This window comes from Coccinella septempunctata, chromosome X, assembly GCF_907165205.1.
Source record: "Coccinella septempunctata chromosome X, icCocSept1.1, whole genome shotgun sequence".
Lineage (NCBI taxonomy): Eukaryota > Metazoa > Arthropoda > Insecta > Coleoptera > Coccinellidae > Coccinella > Coccinella septempunctata.
This window is the reverse complement of record NC_058198.1, coordinates 21,825,440-21,838,196: the sequence shown is the minus strand read 5'-3', so window position 1 is coordinate 21,838,196 and position 12,757 is coordinate 21,825,440. Positions and strand designations below refer to the sequence as shown.

Below are 12,757 nucleotides of genomic sequence, written 5' to 3'. Positions count from 1 at the left end.
TTTCTCGTTATTCAAGTGGCGCAGATACTCCTCAAGGATTTCAACCTTCCTTTCCTCCAACTTAATTTTTTGTCTTTTAATTTCCATCTCCTGCCTATGCTGTATCATTTTGTTTTCCTCCTTGATTCTATCCACCTCCGGATGAGGTGGAAGGTGTTGCAGGATCACTGGGGACAAAGGAGGTGGAAAGTCTTGAAAGGATGGAGGTTGAGGGTTTGGAAAGGAAGAAAGTTGAGGGTTTGGTGAGGATGGATGTTGAGGGTTTGGAAAAGCCAGTAATGATTGTATCAATGAATACTGCAGGCTCAGAATATCTAGTATTCTCTGAAATAAAGTTTACGTTCATAATTTTGCCATACACTAAAAGGTATGAAAGTATACCGATTCTATGCATATTAAATTTCACTTTAAGACTTCTTTCCACAATGTTGATCTGACAAAGCAGTTAATTATTAACATGTTTTGAGACTTAACATGTCATCAACAAAACTGCTCTGCAGGGCATATGGACATTTATTACTGAATTTATTACCCAGATAAGCATCCATCTCATCAAAAAATAAAAACCTGCTCGGGGCTCTTTCCACCTTTTTTTCTGGTCTTTGGCCATTTTATATCTTCTGACAAGAAATTTCCATTTATTCGGAATCATCTTTGTAGTAATCGAAAATCTCTGGCTCAGCTCAGCAAGTCATTACTAACATTCTCACAAGCAGATTTTTTTTGGATCACTCAAGTTCTCATAATGAGTCTACATCGATTTTATTGAAGGGATCACCATGTTGTTAATGCCGTGTTACTTGTGTTTCTTGAAAAAATGGAAAATTGAATTTTATTTCATCTAAAATTTCCTATTTGCTTTGTTCTTCGGCTCTGGCATTGTTGACTCTAAGTTATATACACCAGTTGAACCTCCTGTATGCATCATATAGAGGTATCTCTAGAACCGAACAAAAATTTTGAAAACCTCCTGAATAATTATTCAATTAAAATTGATGTATCTAGATGGGAGATTAAGAAAGTTAAAAATAATATGTATTTTTATATTCCTAATTTCGAAAAATCATTATCTGTGGATGTTTCGATTCAAATCCATAGAAGAACCTTCAATTATCATCATTCAGTAAAGACGTTGAGATATCTCCAAAAAAATTGAAATGGATTCTTCCCCGCGATCTCATTTTCAGTAGTAGGTGATCTCAAGTTAAAAATTTATTACATATTTCATTATGAAAATGTAAGTAATAGTGATGATTCAGCATTTATGGAATCCAAATGAATCTTGAAACTTTCTTCATCTTCCCTAGCTGCGTATTTAACTATTGATTTGGACTATATGAAGAGACGCAGTGGCGAAATTCAAAATATGGGCCAGGAGACAAGATTTTTTGTGCCCTTCCTAATATTTTTTATGCTTTGATTGGCTGTTTCCCTCAAACTCCATGATCGAATTGAAACTTATTTATGGGAACCATTTTCAGAAAAGAAATGAATCCTTTGAAACTTAGAGACAATCCGAGTATGTAAATTATTAATTAAAATTTTCAAAATTACAACCTAATGATTTCAATGAAGCAACATTAAAAGGGCAACACCTACAAGTTACTGTTTTTTTGCTCTTAAATTTATTGCCTTTTGAACTTGCTTTGACAGAGAATACTGCTTTTTGTGTTGTATTTGGTCGAATCTAACTTGAAAGCAGTAACTGTTTTCTGGTTTTTCTAAAGAATTATGGACAATGTTACTGCTTTTATATGTTGTAATAGGTGTAACAGTGTGAGAATGCAAAAGCACCAAACACTGTTTTTTACCATAGTTGGGTAGTATATTCGTTACCGGTTTTTATTGATATCATTTTACTTTTTATTATGAGAACTCTGTTTTTAAAAACAAACTCTATTTTTGTAAATGTACAACGGTGACTAGAGAGTACTCTGTATAATGAGAGCTAAGCAACTTAACTCAATGGCTACTGGATGGGCTACTGAATTAATTCTGAACTGCATCTCGAATGAATGGATATTTGAAACATAATGATAATAATATAATAATAATAACATTTATTGATCCTCTCAATATGGGACAGGTCATTGGTAGCAAGAAAAAAAATAACAAATTATACAGTGACAGTAATACAAAGATTAATGCAGTCCATCTTCATTCAGATAGTCTTGAATAAAGTAGTAACATTTCTCTATAAATACATAGATATAAACATAGAGTTATATAAAAGATAAAAATGCACACACACTGGCCGCACTATTGCTCAATATTATGATCTGCATGACTATTGTATATTCAAATAGGGAACAAACAAAAGTCCAATTTGACCTAATTATGGTTAGGATTATGTAATTATATATGTATTTATTTTTGAGTTTATTTCCAATTAGTCGATACGTATATCAGATGATTAACATCTTGGATATCCGATATGAGTGAAAGATACATCTGCTCTTTCCTCTATTCCTCGTAATTCTCCCACTCCGAATCGCTCGATTCTTCCTCTGTTTCAACATTGTATTCTTTTAGATCCTTATAATTATTCGCAAATCTCACGTATTGGCTTGATTTGTCTATCAGTGCACTTGGTTTCAGTTAGCTCTAGAATTTTGTTTTTAGATTTCGTATCTGATTCCATTATCCCTTCTGTAATTGGAAATAAAAGAGAAAAAAAATTTGGAATGATGAAAAACCTTCTCAATTCCTGGCAAATTGATTTCTAACACTAAGGACTTGAAATAATTGTTACGCAGAATTTGTTAAATACATAATAAAAATAATGAAATATTACACATTAACGGAAAATCATATAGTCATTTTTCCTTTCGAAGAAGCACAAAATTCTCATACAAAATAAAATTAACAGTTTCTCCACCGATTAATTATACCATGTGATCATGATTGAACTGCCGTTAAATAAACCTTTCAACACAATTTTTTTGATACAGTAATCGAATAAGACCTGCTAATCGTTGTCTTTCTTCACTTTTTCAATGCCTTTCAGCTTAGTAGAGTATAATACTTTCATTCATACATAAGAAGGAATTGCACTTCATTAAAAAAAAGATGAATTGAAATGAATCGTTGAATATATTTTCCTTCTTCTTCTTTCTCTTCGTTTAGGACTCAGTCCGGTGTTTCCATCTTGGGATGCCGAAGTCCAGCTCTCATACCAGCGTTTTGGTGGTTTCCCTGGGAGTCCCGAAGTGGTGGGCTTCTCTGTTTTTGTTATTTTTTTACTCAAATAATGATATAAATACATAATAATATACAGGAGTGCAATATTTTTTAGTTTTCGCTTTTTTTATAGCACTTTTCTGCTTCCCTTGGTTTTCGAAGCGAACTTTCCAATGGCATCCAATAAACATAAATAAAAATTCATCGCTTGCCTCAGGAGAACAAAGATTAAAATAAATTTCATGAGTTTTCCGCACCACATAAATTAAGTCTTTGACAATTCTTCGACTATGCAGGAGCTCTTTAAAATATTCATTATGAATAACTTCTGCTTCTGAACATAATCGTATAGGCTTTCAGAAGTATATAGCAATCCTTGGTCATGCGTAATTGACTCGTTCTGCTTCATATAGGTGAACATTTGATGCTCACCTATCAACAGTTTCTCTTTATCCAAAAGTATATCCCTATAACTTTCGCAGTTATGGATCTTGAGAAATTTTTCACCATGTATCCACACACATAGTAGATTGCATTTTTATCTTGCATATTTGAATCAAGATATTTTTCATGATCACTTAACAATGAATGAAGCTACTGATAATTTTTATGTGGCTTTGTCGGAGGGTGCGAGTTTGTATATTCCGAAAGTTTCATTAAGAAATAGAAAATTTCCTTCATTTTTGTCCGTCTCAACTGATAACGCACACAGAAAAAAGATGCATAAAAAATGGAAAATATTTGGACATAAATATCATTTTGATAAATTCAGATTTTTTCGAAAAAAAAGCGAAGAATTAATAAGGAAAGAACATAGATGTATTTGAATACTATTCAAGATGAAGTGAAAACTAGTTCTAAGAGCTTTTGGAAATATATTAAAAACTAAGGAGTTTGTTTTGATGGTTACCCATCATATGTCGTCAAAAACTGTTGTGAGACCTTATGTTATCCTCTTAAAAAATTATTCAATGAGTCCATCAGATCTGGGGAATTTCCCAATGCATGGAAAACTGCATTATTGATACCAATTTAAAGAATTCTGGTGGAAGGAACTTTGTTGAAAACTATCGGGGAGTCTGCAAGATATCGGTATGCAGCAAAATATTTACAGTATTGTTTTGAACGGTCTGTTCTATAATCTGAAGTCGTCGATAAAAGAGAGTCAACACGGATTCTTTCCGGGACGAAGTATTTTCGTACACAGATTTCTTATCAAACTATTTGTACAAGAGCGTACAGTTTGATTCACTGTTTTTCGTTCAATATATAATACAAAAAAGAATATGCATGTTCTTCAATTTGCTCACCCTTTTCGTAAATGTAGTTACGGCGCTCCACTACTGCGCGGATTGTTTTAATCGAGGATCACTACTCTGCTGATATTGATGACATCGATGTGGCAGCCTCCCGTCTTACTCTCCTCATCATAGTTTTCTTATGTGTCTTGTAGAGTTTGAACAACATATTGAGCAGCCAAAATTGACAAAACCAAAATGAGATAAATCACAATTTTCATGTCCTTTGAGATATTCTACTCACTCTCTTGCACAATAAAGTTCGAATTTACCGCTCCATTTTTGTTTACCTCTTGGGTGGTGTCCTTGGAATGACTACTTCCCATGTTTCTTCTTTTTAAAACTCATAACTGACAGACAGTTCTACCGGTGGAATATTACTTGATATACGACACTCTGCAGTTCATCTTTGCTAGGACATCAGGCCTGCAGGATCGCCATGTAATGGGTTTCAGGTTTATGAGAATGAAGATGCGTATTATACTGACGTTTTTCAATGAATTGATCGATAATCTCCACGAGTAACACTCTAACACACAGATGACCCTATCTAGTCAGTAATATTGCAACAGTTATTATTTATGAAATAATCCGAAATGAATAACAATAGAAAAGGTATGCAAGTATACAGGTCAGTTCTTCGGGTTCTTCGAACCTTCAATTAAACTAGAGTAATAATCCAAAATGTCCCTAAAACACCTCCGGAATGAGTTTCGGATCACAGCAATCTGCTCCTCAACTCAGCGATGATGAATTCGAAAGGATTTTGTGTGTGGAAAAAGACAGAATCTCTGATTATTGAGTGTCTGACATCTTCGGAATAACTTCAGAACCTCAGCCATCACCACAACAACTCAGCAAAGAGGAATTCGAAAAGATTTAGCGTCTGAAAGAAGCCAAAATCTTTGCTGAGTCGAATAATATCAATCAACCTGGTTCTTCCATATCTAACAACTTAGGAATGATTTTCGATCGTCATGGTCAACTCAGCGATGAAAAATTTGAAAGGATTTTGGGCCTCGGAGAATCAAATGTCTCCGCCGAATCGACCACGCAGATAAATCGATCAGAAAATGACAGATTGGAATTGGCTTTTTGGGAAGCAGAAAAAAGTAGATGATATGTTCAATGGACATAGTTGCCATCAAGCACCGGACAATCAACTCCAAAATTCGATTATTTCACCAAATTTAGGCTTCTGTGATGAAGTATTAGCGGCTTCCATATCATCTTCATCAACTAGGTGTGTATATATTCCCAAATTCACGAAGTGAAAGATCATGAAGATCAATGTTCAGAAGGGATTACCCAAGCCATGGGTTTAGCATTTCGGTTGAGTTTCTGTGAAATTGGAATGGTTGTTGAGGCCTTCTAACAACAAATTATCTCAAACCCAGAGTTTGCATCCACAACTGATTCCCGCGAAAGAAAATATAGTTTTTCTTAAAATATCTTGGGTTTAAACGACGGTTTAAAAGAACAATTTTTCTTACCTTTCGGGGTTCTATGGAAAACAAAATTATTTCTGACTCAGAAGCCCCACATAATAAACACTTTCTATCCGCCTATCAAAATTAAATAACTAACTCTCAAAATTCTTCTGCACATAGCGTTTTTTCAGTTAACTGGTGAGAAAACGTGACGTCTCAATGAACCTAGAGTGTATTTCTGTAATCACTTAAAATTTTTGAAACATAAAGCTATTCTTTATTCAGTGGTAAAAGAGAACAGAAACCTTTTTTGCGAGCTCATTTATTAGAGAATATTCATCACATCCACTGCTAGTGATATGATTCTTTTTGGAATTGGCATTTCAACTAATGCGAGCCCATCTGCGGCATTTCCTTGTTGATAATAATAGCATTTATTGATCCTTTCAGACAAACAAGTATAGGACAGGTCATAGTTAAGAAGACAAAAAAGCAAACTAATAATAGCACTTATTCAAAGCAAAAACAAAACAAAAATAACAGAAAAAAGAAATAATTTTGAATTATAATTCTAACTCTTCATCCTTCAAATATTCACTTACGGAATGGTAACTTTTATACGATATAACGTTTAATGGTATTTTCTTGAATTGGCTGATATTCTCACTTTTTATAGAGATTGGTAAATGATTGAACATAATAATTCTTTGATAGGTAGGTGCGAACTTCGACGTCCTGTGCCCGCGAAGAACTAAGACGTCACTGTTTCTAGTCGAGTAAGAATAGTGACTTGATAGTTTTCTAAAGTTCATATCATTTTTCAGAAGAATAAGGTCGACAGAACGCTCGCGGATATAAGCTGAAAATCATCCTAATCATTTTTTTCTGGCAAATGACAACCCTAGTAAGTGGAACGTACCGCACCAAATGAGAATAATAGAAGGGGAATAAAGTCAAAACTCCTCGAAAATGTGGACCTTATTTTTTTTATCTAGGTTTAACATGTTTCGGTATTCGCCATTTTCCAAAACCATGAAGATCTACAAAAAGAAATAACAATAAGAAAACTGTGAGTTTCCTGGATAATAAGATATTCAAACTCATTTAAAAAACAGGACTTACAAATTGGTTCCATGAAATCATATGACCAACACAAAAAAGTCATCGAGTCAATATATTTGTGAAGAATCAGTCAATGAAAGTAAACTCATCTAAATTAGCCAAACGTTCAAGCATTTAATATTCAAGTCAGGATAATCTGTCAGTTCTTAAAGGAAATTTCCAGAAAGACAAATGTCAACCTCAACTCAACAAAACAAAAACCACAGAGAAGTGTTTCATATCTTATTTTTAATTATCGAAGTCTACAATACCCAGCAATGACCAATATCAAGGTGAATCAACAATACAACACAGAAAAAAACACCACACAATCATATCCTCTTCACTAACTCTCAGAATTTAGAAACCTGTGAGTGTCCCTGAAATTGTTAGTCATATGAGGGTAACACATACAGTAATACACTTGAAGAAGAGATTCGAGAGGAAACAGTTTTTTGATTCTACCAATAGCAGAATAGGAGGAGTTTATCTTTTTACAAACATCGTCTATATGATCATTCCATATCCAATTTCAATCTAGATTCCCATTGGTGGGGGGTGGGTAGTTTTTGATGCACAAATTATTTCACCCTATATATCGTGTTCGGTATGTTGGTAACAACTACCATAAAAAAACCCCGAGCAAAGGTTATTTTTTACACTTTTTACTGTATCAACATAGTTCAACTTCAGAGGGTTGTAAGGGGGGTAGTTTTTGATGAACACAATATTTCACCCTATATGTCGTGTTCGGCATGTTGGTAACAACCCATTTCCATTAAAACCCAGAGCAACGGTTTTTTGTTACACTTGTTACTGCATCAAGATAATTCAACTTCAGAGGGTTGGTGGGGGTGTAGTTTTAGATGTCATTTGTATGCATCTTGACAGAAACTTGTGAAACTTTGGGCCAAGTATTGATGGGAGTAATTTTGTCGTATTTTCATTAAAAACTTTGGCAACCGATCAATTTTCGAAACTTTTTCAACTTTTTTTCCCATCCAGATAATAATGATACTATACTGTTATCAGCGAGGAACCCAACATATAATAATCATCCAAGTAATTAATTGCAACCTGGAAAATATCTAGTATCCAATGTTTTCAACGGTTATATATTATAAGCAATCAAACCATCGGACAAGAGTTCCAGAAACTTTTAGGTTAGGATTAGAATCATAAATCTTCAAAATCTTCGGCATTTTCTCACTCACAAGGAGAAGAAGTACATGACTGTTTCACTTATTCAAAGAACTTCCTTCAATAACTGCTTGTGCAAATGAGACAAAATGAGCTTTATCCCAAAGATTATAGAGTTAGTTATTCTCTATAATCTTTGCTTTATCCGAATAGCCCTACGTAAAATCGCCTTGTTTGGATGTAAAACATTGACGTGCGCCAACGTGCTACTACACATTCAGTTCATCCTCACTGACGCAGATTAATTTGTAGAACAATATGTCATGAAAGCTATGAATATAATGTACTCTGGTATAATATTCCCGAGCCTGTATCATATTCTCCTATTTCTCCTGGGAATGCCATAAACAATCAAGTCCGCTGCATTTAGGCCATCATCTTCCTGAATTATATCCAAAAAATTGTTCTTTCTCTCGGCATTTCTGTATACTGAATTGCAACAAAGAGAAACAAAAACTTAAAACGATGATTAAACTAATTTTAACGAGACTGACGAGAGTGTAATCTATTTTTATCGGGATATGGAAAATTTATGCTTCTAAAAACTTCAAGAGAAAACCTTGAGTTATACTAGCCTCATACTTTCTAGGGCTATGGGCTATTATACTTTTAACCCTGCGTTAGTCGCGCCCTCTTTTAGATCGTATTTACTCGCGTGGTCTACAAGTGTAGACCATATTTATTTTAACTTTAAATATTACGTTGATATATTTCAAAGATTATCTATGATGATATCGTTTATTTGACCACTTGTTATTCATATAATTGAAACTTTGTGATAAAATAATGCTTCTCTTTGAGAGGAAATCGAGAAAACTTCAATGCCTTAGATTTCAACATTTATTTTTTATCGTTCGAATAGGTATGGTCTACAATCGTAGACCACGCGAGTAATGTAGGGTTTTACATTTATTCCTTATGATACACGATAGGGACTGTTGAATCTAGGTAATGATCATAATTTGGAAGATATTTTCAAAAGTTCTCTTTTTTGAAGAGCTGAAATCAGATTTGTGACGATTATCTCATGAATCTTTCCTTTCAATGAATATAATGCGCCTAGCAAATAATTTTTAAAGTTCCGACGTTTTGACATTTTGAGACAACATTATTCTACCCTTAGCAACTACGTTTATCCACTCTGTGAATTATTTATTTTTAATTCACAAGTTCAATAAAAAACCAAGTAATAGTAGATAAACGTCATCTTGATCTTATTGCTATGGATTGAATAGCGCGCTAGCAAATTACATAATTTTCTGGCAAGTGTTATCATTTGAATCCCAATCAAAATGGAATGAAATTTTGCATACAACACGTTAGTTTTTAATGTAGATTAATTTGAAGAAATTAATTTAACTCACTTGTTGTCTCGTATGAATTACTGTTCTCCAGTTCCTTGTTATCAGATAGATTGAAGTTTGAACATGCATAATGAGCAAAAACTTATTGGATCATTATTGGAATTCGAGATATCTCTTTTCTTCTTTCACCTATTGTGTGGTTTGTAATCGGTACTGTAGATCCAAACTTGATTTGAGAGGTTTCCATGATCAAACAAGGTATCTTTGATGAAAATAAAAATCATATTATGTGAATCTGTCCACATTCTTCAGCCTAATAAATAAATGGCAAGTAATAGGGAACACTGCGATTTGTTTCATAGTTTATTTTTCGGTGCCTTACAGGTTGCTTGAGGTCAATGTACATTCAGTAGTTCCTAAATAAACGGTGTTATGGTTCACTCACTGATCATATCTACGGAGAGTCTGCCTAGGTGTTCTTCGCCAGGTGTAGATTGCTGCTACCTATTAAACTTACAATGATGGTCCGATATTCCTGTGAGAAAAGAGCAGATTTTTATTGGTCAATGAACTTCATCGGAAGTAATAGTGAAAGGAGCATTAATATGTTGAAGTGGTGGATCAATACCGAATAAATATTACACAGGGGACATTCTCTGGATGAAGACCACGAAAGTATTCTGTATGGTTCGGCTCAACCTTTTACCATGAAATACATAGCTTCCACAGATGGATTGGAACTTTCTAATAGTTTTCAAAATCACTTATTCTTAGAGAAATTTAGAGAAATCGTGGTATTCCCAGAATGGTTCATAAGCCATTGAAAATACTCATCATGATATCCATCAGCTGTTGGTAATAATGTGAAGCCGATCAAATTTAGAACCTACGGAACCAATTTCAAGCAGTCTAATCCTACTTCGATTTATTCTCTCTTCATTTCACCAATTTTATTTTCAGTTTAGCCTGAAAAGTTTTTTTTCATATTAAAAACATATCGAATTGATATGGCGGGTACTTGATACAAAAAAATAAAACTGAAGAAACTGAGTTACATTATTTCCATCAAGTTTTTACCACCACTACAATTGTTTCGCTATTTCAATAGAGTGATAGTTTAACCAAGTTAATTAATTTCACCTACCTTCAACTTTGTGAAGGAGCTATTGTGTGAGCTAAACTAGGTGTGGTAATCATGCAATTTAGTTTCTTTATTTTAGTCAAATCATGTTTTTGTGGCATGTTTCGATTTCTTCTGGTGTGATGAAACAAGGACTGAACTATATACACATTTCTTTCATAAATAATGAATGAGCTTATCCACTATGACGATTATAAATATCATCAATATTACATCTGATTTCAGACCTGCCCTAAAAAGATATCCGGCAACTTCGTTGTGTTGATTGTAGGAATGATGACACTCTTACAAACAAACAAAAAAGTGTAATACAAAAAGCAATACAATTTTCATGAATATAACAATATATACATAGACCAAATTCAACAGTTCCTAAATAAAATACATTAATTTTTTGTCGTATTGTGGCACTCGTTCTATGCAACTCTAAATTTGAGCGTTTGGCATGGGGGGTCATTTGGCACAAATAATAGATATTGGTAATTTTCCGTATGATTTGAATTTCGTGACATTCTCCCGCAACATACCTTTGAGTCCTAGGGTGCTTAAGTCTGAAAAGATTTGTATTGGAAAAAAATTGATCGATAACATTGTCTGTAATCTTTCGTTCTGAATTTATTTTGCTTTGCAAAACATTTCGACTTTCTAACAGCAGACGAATATACTTTTCACCGAAATGTAAAATTTTATATACTCACTACATCTGAAGGATTAAGAAGACCTCTTCGAGAAAGAAAAATGGTTAATAATTTATGAGCTTCTGGCGGGGTAGTACAAGTGTGGTCAATCCATTTATCATTTACTTATTAAATAATAAAATTTCTGGTCCGAATTCTGTCTCTGCCAGAAGCCCGATATGTCAGCATTATGCACAGTGTATCGATTTGTCTGTAAACCAAGGCATTTTCCCTTCATTGTTAAAAAAGGCTACGGTCATTTCAATCTTTAAAATAAATATCATGCGTGATATTACCAATTACAGACCAATTTCTCTTCTGAACTCTTTTTCGAAAGTTTTCGAAAAGATAATCCTCGGCAGAATGACTAAGTATGTTGACAAATATGATATTTTGAATAATTCCCAGCATGGCTTCAGATCTGGCCATTCAACGCAGTCGGCAGCTGTTCAGTTCACTGAATATGTATACGAATGTCTTGATGGTGGTTTCTATGTTGCTGGATTGTTCTTTGACCTCTCTAGGGCTCTTGACACCCTCTCTTTCAACTTTATTATAGAAAAACTAGCTGACCCGGCAAACGTTGTTTTGCCGTATAAATAATTTCCTAAACAATAATGATGGCTGACAACTGTGTAGGGAGTGAGAAAGAAAGGAGACCGGCTTCGTTCTCATTCATTCGTTCGTTCGTTCGTTCGTTCGTGCTGTTTACCGGGTCAGAAGTGACACCTGTAGACATCTGGCGGGGATAACTAATTAAATGATGATTGATCAGTTTTCGACCGGAGAGGAAAAATGATTAAATTACTAAAATGGCTATTAAAAAATAAGGGTTGATCGTAGAAGGGTGAAAATTGAGGATTGTATGTATTTTTGTATGTTGTATCATAAAAAAATAGAAATTAAAAATTTTGTCCAAAAAATGAAATGAAAAATTTAGGGGTGGACTACCCCTAACATTTAGGGGGATGAAAAATAGATGTTGGCCGATTCTCATAGATACCGGATAAGCACAAAAAATTTCATCAAAATCGGTCAAGCCGTTTCGGAGGAGTATGGTAACGAAAACTATGACACGAGAATTTTATATATTAGATGTTATAACCTAGGTTTCAGAGGTATATTCCTGGAGTGGTTGGGGAGTTATCTTGAGAAAAGATCAGCAAACGTCTAAGTCGGGGATACTTTATCATCCGAGTTTACTTTGAACTATACTTCGAAATTAGGAATACCACAGGGATTCGTTTTAGGACATCTGGTGTTCCTTCTTTTCATTAACGAACTGACTTAAAATCTAAGAGATGAGTTGTCCCAGTTTTGTTCACAAAACGGTTTACTATCGTGTACAAAGATGGGTTAAGTAGTTTGGTTTGCTGACGACACCTCTTTTGCTGTTAGAGCTTTTTTTTTGGAAGAGCTCCAAATA

At 34.1% G+C, this 12,757-nt stretch overlaps 1 long non-coding RNA gene across 1 annotated transcript; it reads right to left on the bottom strand.

Moving 5' to 3' along the window:
- Positions 1 to 275: 275 nt before the first annotated feature.
- Positions 276 to 12,241, bottom strand: LOC123321958. Its single transcript, XR_006538994.1, has 2 exons — positions 7,031 to 12,241; positions 276 to 6,948 (listed from the first exon to the last, which is right to left on the bottom strand). It is a non-coding gene; the product is annotated as an uncharacterized LOC123321958 (long non-coding RNA).
- Between the last annotated feature and the right edge of the window lie 516 nt (positions 12,242 to 12,757).